This window comes from Tamandua tetradactyla, chromosome 1 (assembly GCF_023851605.1).
Source record: "Tamandua tetradactyla isolate mTamTet1 chromosome 1, mTamTet1.pri, whole genome shotgun sequence".
Taxonomy (NCBI): Eukaryota; Metazoa; Chordata; class Mammalia; order Pilosa; family Myrmecophagidae; genus Tamandua; species Tamandua tetradactyla.
In genome coordinates this window covers 228,617,844-228,629,831 of record NC_135327.1, presented here as the reverse complement: position 1 = coordinate 228,629,831, position 11,988 = coordinate 228,617,844, and the positions used below count along the sequence as shown (strand labels likewise).

The window sequence follows — 11,988 nt, the reverse complement described above, 5'->3', positions numbered from 1 at the left end:
TTTTCATATGAAAAGTTTCATATGAACAAACCCCAACATTGGGGGCTCAGCCTATAGCTTTGATTACGGCTTGTTTTTAAGTGGAGCTGAGGGAGAGAGTCACCCAGCCTCAGGGTTGGATGGGCGGGGTGTGGGGTGCCCCAGCTCTGAAGGGCCCGAAGCCAGACACCACTGATGTGCTCCGTAAGGACCTACACGTGACTTGAGGCCAAAAGCAAGCATCCGTTTTGTGGTTTGTGTATTTGTGATCTGAGTACAAATCATAAGATGTTTACTTCTGGTAAGAGATAGAACCTTCATGCTCCCAGACGCCATGCACGTGCCTGAACAAGACCTTCCCACTTACCACCAATGCTGCAGCTTACCTTTATTCTTCCAAAGACACATTTGAAACCTCAGCTCCCCTATTCTGGTGCCCATGTGGATGAGCTTTCCATGCTCACGCCTCGTTTTCCAGTAGCTTATCGTCAACATTTCCAGAGGCAGTCTGAGGATTCAGTAGCCGCAGGATGCTGCAATGCATGGTTTGTTCATGAATCAAGTGTGATACTTGTTCCATTCTACATTAACTAACTCAAGCCTAGCACCCTGGGTAGTTCCCCTGGGAAAATGGTAAATAACAGCACAGCCGCTAGATGAAGGTCAGCTCTGCAATGCAGTGACCAGACCATGAAACTCTAGGTGCCTGGCACCCTTCAGACTACTGGGGTACAAAGTGGCCCTAATGTGGGTCACGTGTAAATTGCCATGCTTTGTGTTATCCAGTTCCTCAGTCACTGCTGAGTAGACCCCAGAAATTTGTACCGTGGCTGAGACTGAACTGGTTGGTGCAGGGACGCTAGCCAGTAAGGGCCCTTCCTGCTGAGCCATTGGGCATTTGGACTTAGGAAGCCCAAAGAGGAGATGTGGTGAAAAAGTGCTGGAAAGCAGCTGAGTATGATAAGGCAGGGCTTCCAGAGCTGGCAGCACTGGAAGTCCATGTGGAGCCATGTGTCCAGAGCCATTGGACACCAGAGGTGCCTTGGGACATGCGGGGCTGCTTCATGTCACCAGTGACTCTCCCCTTCTCCAGGGAAGCAGGCCGGTGCCAACATGTCCTAGGTCATCTGACTGGCCCCTACTCCCTTCTCCCTCCCGCAGGGCACTCCACAGAAACTGTCTTGAAAACTCCAATTCTATTCCAAACCTAGCTGTTTTTTAAAAATATTTTTATTGACAAATCTACACACAAGTACAGTCCATACATGGTGCACACTCAGTGGCTCACAATATCGTCACATAGTTGTGTATTCATCACCATGATCATTTTTAGAACATTTGCATCTCTTCAGAAAAAGAAATAAAAAGAAAAGACTCATATATCCCATACCCCTTACCCCACCCTCTCACTGACCACTAGTATTTCAATCTACTCAATTTATTTTACCCCTCTCCCCCTATTATTTATTTATTATCTATATATTTTTACTCATCTGTCTATACCCAGGATAAAAGGAGCATCAGACACAAGATTTTCACATTCACACAGTCACATTGTAAAAGTTATGTAGTTATACAATCGTCTTCAAGAACCAAGCCTAATGGAATACAGCTCAGCAGTTTCAGGTACTTCCCTCAAGCTAGTCCAATACACCATAAACTTAAAAGAGAATTCTATATAATGCATAAGAATAGCCTCCAGGATAACCTCTCAACTCTGAAATCTCTCAGCCACTGACAGCTTATTTTGTCTCATTTTTCTCTTCCCCTTTTAGTCAAGAAGGTTTTTTCAATCAGATGGTGCTGGGTCCTGGCTCATCCCGGGAGTTCTGTCCCATATTGCCAGTGAGATTTACACCCCTGGGAGTCATGTCCCATGTGGGGGAAGGGCAGTGAGTTCACCTGCCGAGTTGGCATAGAGAGATAGAGGGCACATCTGAGCAATAAAAGAGGCGGGCTGGTCAGCATACAACACTGTGGGCAGGTCATGGGAAGGAGGGTTGAGGAGCTCAGTGTCTGAACTATACAAATACAACATGTTTAAATAGTCATGGATAAGAGCTAGTGGGGACTTATGTTTAAATGAACAAAAGAAAGAATATTAGATACAACAAAGTCATCTGACTGTCTCTTGAAATTGTACTAGAAAGCCTCTTGGGTGGTCTGTGAAAAAAAAATTGTGTGTGTGAGATGTGGTATTTTTTAGAGTACATAATTTAGAAGATATGAATGAAGAAACAAACTACTGTAAAGTAGGAAAATATTCTCTGAGCATGGCTGGGCTTTTCTAATTGGTAGTAGGGGGGGGAACAGGGCCTGGGTCTCCACTGTCCAATCTGTTAGTAGCTCTCAAGGATGGAATTTCTAGCTGGTTAAGTCCTCTTGATCTGCATCCCATTTGGTTCTTTCAATTTAAACTTAAATCTCTCTTCTCTCCTTTGGCAAAAACATGTATTCCTTAGATGTTTTCTCACTATGGACCTAGTTCTTGTTATCTTTTAAATAGATGGGTAAGTTTTGCCAGGGATCAGTGGGTCCTCAGTGTCCACTTAGTGGGCCTTGACACTAGCTCAAACTGCACTTGAGGGGTGCGCTGTTGAAAGAAGGGTTCCCGGGCTCCCTAAAAGGTGTGGGGAGCAGTTTTTGCTAGTTTTTTGGAAGCTTCTAAAAGACAAAATGACTCTACAATAGGCTTTCAAAGGATTCTTTAAGACACATTGCAGAAAAGCTTAAAAAAATCTTGATAGTAGTCCTACTGCACCCTTTGTACTTCCCATCCCCTTTCCACCTGACCCCCCAGAGCCTAGAAGTTCAGTTACCCCTAAAAATTAGGCCATGGCACAGGGTTGAACTTCATCAAGGATTTCTTGGACCCCAAGAAAAATCAGACTACATCATAGAAGAAATTACATCAACCGGTTCAGATGCCCTTCTTAATTGCTATCACCAAAACTCTTATCACAGCAATTAGCCACTGAATGATGAACGTTCCTTCTATGTTGTGAGATGTCTCCAGCAAATCTTTTAAGGAGACATCTTCTCACAAAATAGAATTATAAATTAGTTTTCAGACCTGGTAGTGTTAGATAGTCCAGATTACACAAGGATTATGCTCATGGCACAAGCCCGAGGAGACTTCCCTTCTAAAAAGTTGTTAGCGGTGGCTGAATTGAGCTGCAGAAGGTGGCGGTCTCCACAGGAGTTAAAGTTCCTCCTAGTTTTCGCTTGTTGGAAGAACTTGAAGAAGGACAAAGAGGAGTAGGCGATAGTACTGTTAGCTGAGGCCTGGAAGATGATGAAGATGTGACACTTACAAGGTGGACAGGCATGATTATTGGGCCACCGAGGACAAATTATGAAAACAGAATATATAGCCTGAAAGTAGAATGTGAACCTAAATACCCAGAAGCTCCTTCATCAGTTAGATTTGTAACAAAAATTAATATGAATGGAATAAATAATTCCAGTGGAATGGTAGATGCATGGAGGATAACCAGTGTTAGCAAAATGGCAAAATTTGTATGACAATAAAGTTGTACTTCATGAGCTAAGACGTTTAATGATGTCCAAAGAAAACATGAAACTTCCACAGCCACCAGAAGGACAGACATACAACAATTAATTTTAGTGGATCTCAGACTTGTCTTAAATCAACAACCTTCTACTCATGTTAATGTCTTAAGTATCACAATGCAGAATACCCACACATTAAGTAAAAGAATTCCAGCTGGTAAACATTATCTGGACATTTGTAAGAATATGTTTAATGTGTGTACACCCATTATGTTTTCAGGTAACAGGAGGAAAAATGCAGCACAATTCTTTTTTTCTCTTATCCAGACACTGTTATTTAAGCATAAACCTGGAGTGCTCAAAGTAGAATTCAGGTTTACAAGACGAAAGCATGGCGAGAAGTGTCAGATTGTCGTGGAGAAGGATATGTGTGTCTGAAAACTAATTTTAAGAAGGAAAAACGTATATGGCATGCTTTATCCACTTGCTTAGTGAAAGAGCTGCAGTTCAAATTGTTTAAAGTAGCGGGTACAATGAATATTGTTGCAAATTGTGTTAATTTTTGAAGCATTGTGGGTGCTGACTACTAGTAGTATCAAAAATATGTTCAGGATTGCTTTGATACCTGCATTTATAATAAAAAATGTTGGGGGGTGTTGATGAATTTCTCTTAAAAGCCGTTCCCTATGTATTACTTGTAACAAACATGGTAAATATTTGTTTACAGTCTTTGTTTAATAAACTATGCATTTAAGTTCAAGTGAAACCAACTAAAAGGAAATAGGTGTATGGATATGTGATTTTGAAATTAAAGTTAGTCTTAAATGTAAATAAAATGTGGAAAGTATCCTCAGAGACTGTGCCATCTCTATTATATTGTTGTAATATATGTATAGAACTTTACTTACAGAGTAGCTTTTCATCTGTACAAGCTTATTATTTATCCTATTTTGTATACTTCTTATGAATTGGAATTTTGTAGAGTAGTTCAGAGAACAAATTATCTAAGTAGTTTAATTTCTTCTGTGGAGGAAGAAAAACTCCAGGTATTATGTATTGAATTGACTATGTATTGATAATGTATTGAATTGACCAGAAATATAATTAAAAAGATGCTCAATTCTAATAATTCTTATAAAACTATAAATTGCAAATTACCCACATACACATTCCACTTTTTTCTTATAATACCTTTTTTTCTTTATTTTTCTGTGAAGTTTCAGGAAGTTAATAGAATGAACTAGTTGGTGACATTTCTCCCAATTAATGCTTTTAACACTAGCTAGAATTAATTTTACTCCATCCTACTCAGCCTCTGCTCTAACAAATAGGTAATTATGAAGTTGAAAGTTCAGTATAGTTTATTTTTACCAAAGTGACTTGAGGCTTTGGGCCACTGTTTCTTACTTCAAAGGACTGGGTATACTACTTTGTTGAAAATATTGTTGAATATTGAATATATATACATTCATTGAAGAGAATAAAGAGGTGGTCATAAAAGTCTCCGTTAATTTTGGAAAACTTAATTATTTGTCTCATACTTCACCTCAATATATAGAAACCAAAACCAGTATAGTCAAAATATTAAATTAGATATTCAGACATTTACATATAAAGAGAAAAAACCACCCTTAGATATAGATATGAAAATGTTTTAGTTAATTTTTTGTAGTACTACAAGGACATATTTCTCAAACATACCCCGAAATGTTCTTTTAAAGCTCATTCAAAATTAAAGCCTTTTAGTTACCTTTTTTTGATTAATAGTACATAAAAGTGAGTTTGTCTAAACTTAGGAATTTCAACATAGCTATTCTATTTTAGATTATCAGGACTGTTTAAAATGCTTTAAAGTGACACATAGCATACACATACAAATTAAAAGTGCATGTGTAATTTATTAAAATAGATTTGAAATGAACTATTATTTGAAATACATTCTGAAAAAATAAATGGTGGAAAGAGGAAAAAAAAAAGTTGTTAGCTAATTTAGACTTCCTGCTATTGCTATGAGATATATAAAAAAATAAGGACCTTTCCAGACCTTTACCTAAATTGTCCCAATCAAAGCATGTTTGAGTCTGAGCACTGTGTCTCAAACATCTTTCAATGGCTCTTACTCTTTATACATTAACTAAAACCCCAATATGACAATGCGAGGAACAACATAAATTGGCCTTTACTTGTTCAGAAGAGGTTTTAATGCAACCAAACCTTAAACTTGTCTAACTACGTTTACTCTTGAGAGTTCTTGCTCAAAAGCACAGAGATAGAGACCTGCTCCCTGCTAACGCAAACCCAGAAGGCCAGCATTTTTATATAGTTTAGTGAGATTTTGTGTAAGTGTTTTGCCATTTTGTGTTTTTTGGAGTCAGTTTGTTTGACTCATGGTTAAAAAGTTTAGCTTATAAGTCTTTTTATTGTGTTTGTCTAACTGTGTAAGTCTTTTTATTTTGATTGTCTGAATGTTTATGTATAAATGTTATATGTATGGGTTTTTTTTTGTTGTTGTTACTTCCAGATGGTATTGTCAAAAGAAATTGTAAAATTCCTTATAGAAATTTTGTTCAAATTGGCTTAAGGATAAATAAGTGCTTATATATAGTAAATACTCCTGAAACTTGGGAATGAAGGGGAAAAACACAAACTTTTAACGTTTTAAATATTCTTAAAAGCTAACCCAAAATGTTTTGAAAGATGCCAGTTCATATAATCGAGGTAGATCTTTAGCAATTTTGATTGCATTGTTGGTTGAGTTATCAATGTTATATACAAAACAAGCATGTTTTTGTTTTACTTCTGTGCGTTTTTACTATGTTTATTGATCAAATAAGCTAACATAATGTTTACTAAATATTTACAATAACAAAGTTGCAAAGTTTGCATTAACCAAATGGAGACATCACTTTGACAAAGATTATTTTAACAATAATTGTGTTTTATAGGCTGTCAGCTTAAAGATCTTTTTTAGAATCTTCTTGGTAACTTAAATATGTAAGGTTTGTGGAATGTGTTTTTATTAAGGAAAAAGAGAGTAGTTTTGCCTTAAAGAAAAAAGACTGGTTGTTGCAAATGAAAAAGAAAATACAGGACAAAATCTTAATGAATGTGGACAATCATAGAAGGTTTGCATGAAATGACTTTTCCATATAGTCAAAAGTTGGGTAAGATCCTATGTTTAGGAATTTTCTTATCAAACACTATTCCCACGTGGGTTTCTTTTTGTTAAAATCAGAAAATGTGCATGGATTATTGGCCTCCTCTTAATAAGAGGTTAAAAGCAATTACTTTTCCTTTTGGATAATCTAGGTGAAAGACTGAGATTCTGTGCTTTGTCAAAACTAGTTTCTTGACTTTAAAATAATCATGCTACTCCCCATAATAACTTCTCTAATTTTTATTGCTACTTTGGTTAAACAGAGGACCAAGTGTTTTGCAGTGACCCATGATCTTGTTTAACTAAGTGCTGAAATCATTGAAAACATTCACTACTTCGCTTCCCTAACAGCAAGCCCCCAGATAGCCTTCTTGATTTCTCTTTGAGACTTCACATTGGAGGACATGTTTTAAACCTTGCTAAAAAGGACCTGATGAGGCTTACTAAAATTCTTTTTATTGCTGTTAAATTATAGAAAATTAGCCCTTGGATTCCTATCTCCCAGCTTTAAGTGGGCCTCTTAGAGGGACTAAAATTGACTAGTCACCCCTACAGATGGCCATAAATTAAAACCAAGAATCAGGACCAAATGGTCCAGAAGCAGGTGACTTCAGAGGTGGACAGCTTTGACCGAGAAATCATAGACTCAAACTTTTCCCACTCCGTTTCCTGTACCCCCTACTGGTTTTCATTTATTGACCTATTTGCCAACCCTTCCTAGTGCCAAATGAAATCTTTAGGTGTAATACTGTTATTATCATTCATCTGAGGTATTTTAAATTTAGACCACCCTTTAGCTCCGGCAATACAAAAAAATCACTGATACAGCCCAATCTAACTGATTGCTGGTTTTGCACAAAATTACTATCTGAAAAGAAAAAAAAAGCCAGAAATCCAGCTCCTGCAACTGCATTTAGAACTGTTTTAGCTCCAAAGAGGGATGTAAAATACAAACAACCGATGCCAATATGTTCACACACTACCGTCTCTCCTATGTTAATGAAAATTCCCTATGTCACTGCAAATTTTCCTATTTGTATAGAATACCCTAGTGGAAAGCATCACTTATGAGAAACTCATTGATTTATGTGATCAGACATTATTATCTTATCATAAATATTGTAAATGGCTCCCTGCTTATAAAATGATACTGACTTTAAAATGAAAGGTACTATATTGGCCAGCATTAATTCTACTTTCACAATAGAGTTTCAGAATATTCAAACTGTACGTACAATTTATTCAGCTGCTTTTTAGGAATATGTCAGTTAATCTTTTATGTTACACCATAAGTTTGATGTTCACTGGGGTGATCCAAACCCCAGATGAACTTATAGAGGAATTTCTATCCATACAAAGACGGGATTTGCCTCTGGTCTTTTGTGGTCCCTTACCAGAAAGATTCTTTGCTCTTCTAACTTAACTAAATTTCTGGTTTATTGGTCTTACAAAGACTCTATCATTGAAGGTAGTTCTGCTTTACACATGAAGTTACCTAATGCAATGTTTATTTCTTGCAGAAAAAGTATTTTTTAAAGCATTTCCCCATGATTGGCCAGGAAGATAGAGACTAGAATACCTTGCTCCAATGGGGTCAAAATTGTCTACCCTAAACGCTAGCCTAATATAGTTAATTTAGACTTCTCTGAACATCAAATCTCAACCTGACAGAAAAGGTATAGTATTCCTAACCCCTTATATTCCGCAATATAGGGTTTCATCTTTCGTATAGACCATCCTACCTTCCTTGGGACGTATGATCTGGAGTAAACAATTATAAATATAGCTTAAGTTATGGAACAGAGCTTTGAGACTACCCTATAAACTCTTCAGGTGCTCCGAGATGCAGCAGAGAGCCCACTTTCCATGATTTCAGGCCCTGGATATTCTAACTGCCCAAAAGGGGGGCACTTGCACCTTAACACATCACCTATGTTGCTTTTATGCTAATAAATCTGGCATTGTAGTAAACAATTAAAAAAAACTTTTAAAGACCTAATTAGAGCATTCCATGATATTAGTCAAGCCCAAACATTTCAGTGGACAGATTTATTTCCTGACCTTGGTCTCTGGTTCAGTGGAATTTGGGGACAAATGCACTTTGGATTTTTTTTTTTTTGCCTTTCTAGCTAATTTTTTATTTTATTTATTTATGTTTTTATTAATTAACGGAAAAAAAGAAATTAACACAACATTTAGAAATCATACCATTCTACATATGCAATCAGTAATTCTTAACATCATCACATAGATGCATGATCATCGTTTCTTAGTACATTTGCATCAGTTTAGAGGAACTAGCAACACAACAGAAAAAGATATAGAATGTTAATATAGAGAAAAGAAATAAAAGTAATAATAATAGTAAAAAAAAAAAAACAAAAAAAACCCAAAAAAAAACCCTATAGCTCAGATGCAGCTTCATTCAGTGTTTTAACATGATTACTTTGCAATTAGGTATTATTGTGCTGTCCATTTTTGAGTTTTTGTATCTAATCCTGTTGCACAGTCTGTATCCTTTCAGCTCCAATTACCCATTATCTTACCCTGTTTCTAACTCCTGCTGGACTCTGTTACCAATGACATATTCCAAGTTTATTCTCGAATGTCTGTTCACATCAGTGGGACCATACAGTATTTGTCCTTTAGTTTTTGGCTAGACTCACTCAGCATAATGTTCTCTAGGTCCATCCATGTTATTACATGCTTCATAAGTTTATCTTGTCTTAAAGCTGCATAATATTCCATCGTATGTATATACCACAGTTTGTTTAGCCATTCTTCTGTTGATGGACATTTTGGCTGTTTCCATCTCTTTGCAATTGTAAATAACGCTGCTATAAACATTGGTGTGCAAATGTCCGTTTGTGTCTTTGCCTTTAAGTCCTTTGAGTAGATACTTAGCAATGGTATTGCTGGGTCATATGGCAATTCTATATTCAGCTTTTTGAGGAACCGCCAAACTGCCTTCCACAGTAGTTGCACCATTTGACATTCCCACCAACAGTGGATAAGTGTGCCTCTTTCTCCGCATCCTCTCCAGCACTTGTCATTTTCTGTTTTGTTGATAATGGCCATTCTGGTGGGTATGAGATGATATCTCATTGTGGTTTTGATTTGCATTTCTCTAGTGGCCAGGGACATTGAGCATCTCTTCATGTGCCTCTTGGCCATCCGTATTTTCTCTTCTGTTAGGTGTCTGTTCAAGTCTTTTTCCCATTTTGTAATTGGGTTGGCTGTCTTTTTGTTGTTGAGTTGAACAATCTCTTTATAAATTCTGGATACTAGACCTTTATCTGATATGTCATTTCCAAATATTATCTCCCATTGTGTAGGCTGTCTTTCTACTTTCTTGATGAAGTTCTTTGATGCACAGAAGTGTTTAATTTTGAGGAGCTCCCATTTATTTATTTCTTTCTTCAGTGCTCTTGCTTTAGGTTTAAGGTCCATAAAACCGCCTCCAATTGTAAGATTCATAAGATATCTCCCTACATTTTCCTCTAACTGTTTTATGGTCTTAGACCTAATTGCACTTTGGATTTATACCGTCAACAATAATTATTGGGATTTTTTCTTATGCAAATTGTGTTTCAAAAATTTGTTCAAATTCCTTGTTATCCATGAGACAAATGTTTGCTCCTAAAATAGCCAGTCAAAAAAAAAAAAAGAATTAAAAATGGGACTTGTGGCATATTTATGGGAATTGGAGCCTAGCCGTCTTTAAAAATTTAAACAGTACTTTTCTTAACATTCTCTCCATACCTGCAATCTAACTTACTGTCCTCCCCCTCTCCTGTCGTGGACCGCCCATTTCCATAGCCCACCACAAAACCACACCCTTCCTGTTATGTTCTTAACTTCCCTATTCCTAACTTCTGCCCTAAGCCTAGCAACTGCTTCTTAGCTTGTGTGATTGGCTACCCTCCCCTGACGTACATGCCCCGACTCCACCCCTCCTCCAAACTGTATATAACCCGAGCTCACCAAGCGTCGGGGTCCTTTTTAGCCCTTAAGCCCCTGAGCACACGAGTCTTTGCTATGTAACAATAAAGTAGCAGTGTGCAACAATTGGCCTCCGGCTCAAGTCTTTTTAGGACCCTCGGCGGGGAACCCTGCCGAGCATCGGCTCACCTTAGTCCACTTCTCCGGGCCCGGAACCCCCTCACCCCCACCCGGTGAAACGTCCAAACACCCTGACGCCGCGAGGCAGGAGGCCCAAAAGCCGTAGCGCCCTCTTTAGCCCCTGCGACATCACCGCGGCAGGGACTGTTGTGGTGGAGCAAGATTAAAACATAAGAATAATAATAGGGTCGCTGACCCAGAAAAAGGGCCATACCATAATCCACTCAAATGAGTAAGTAACCCTACTCCAAGATAAATGTAATTAAACAGCCACCCAGTGCATCCCACTACCACAAAAAGAAAGAAGAAAACCTAGTGCAAAAATCCGAAGGGAAAAAGCAAAACGGAGTGGGCCATGACCGCCTGCACAGGGGCTGTCCTGCCGCCAACCAGAGGCTGGTGTGACAGTGACCAGAGCCATCTCATCACGTTCCCAAAGAGACCACTGGAAGCATCGAAAAGGGGGGACTGCTGAGCAAAGCGAAAAGGCCGCCTGCCTCGACGTTGCTGGGAGTGACCCCCTTTCTGAGAAGCGCCAGGGACTTTCCAAAAATGTAAAAACAAAAAAGGAGGGGCTTTCTGAAAAAGCAGAACATACCCCTAAAAAGCTGCAGTTTAAGCAACAATTGGCAATAAACTGGTTTTGGGCCATTAGGAAGAGCCTATCAAAAGCAGATAAATATACTGTAATAACCAATTTATGATCATTTTCCACTTTCGAAGGCCCTCCTTTATCATAAGGAACCTGGAGGTCAGTCAATTATTTTAACTTTCCCTTTGGAAGTCTTCTGTTTGCCTTTATAAGACAATGTCACTTGCCAATCATTTTGAGACTCTTACTTTGGCTTGAGATCTCCCTGCTCAAGCAATTTGTCTTTCAATAAACCCATTATATTGATTATTGATTATTATTGGTGACTTCGTTTCTTATAACAGTAGTTTCCAGGTATAGATGAAGTGGTGCTAGGATCCATTTGGTAAAGGACACTGAAGGTCATCCCGTAGGGGTCATATAAGGATTTCAGGCAGAGGAGGGACAAAATCGGAGATGCACTTTCTTAATGTATTAAGTTCCCTGACAGCTCCACCTTTGTGCACAGGGCACATTTTTTTTTTTTTTTTTACTGCTCTTAGAAATTTCACCATGTCCTCCCATAAAAGGGGTCCCCAATATCACATGTCTGGAAAATGGACTAACGTTTTTTCTTTTTTTTACA

At 38.0% G+C, this 11,988-nt stretch overlaps 1 pseudogene; it reads left to right on the top strand.

The window, feature by feature from the left end:
- Window positions 1–635: 635 nt before the first annotated feature.
- Window positions 636–3,601, top strand: LOC143682855 (ubiquitin-conjugating enzyme E2 variant 2 pseudogene; annotated as a pseudogene).
- Window positions 3,602–11,988: the final 8,387 nt, after the last annotated feature.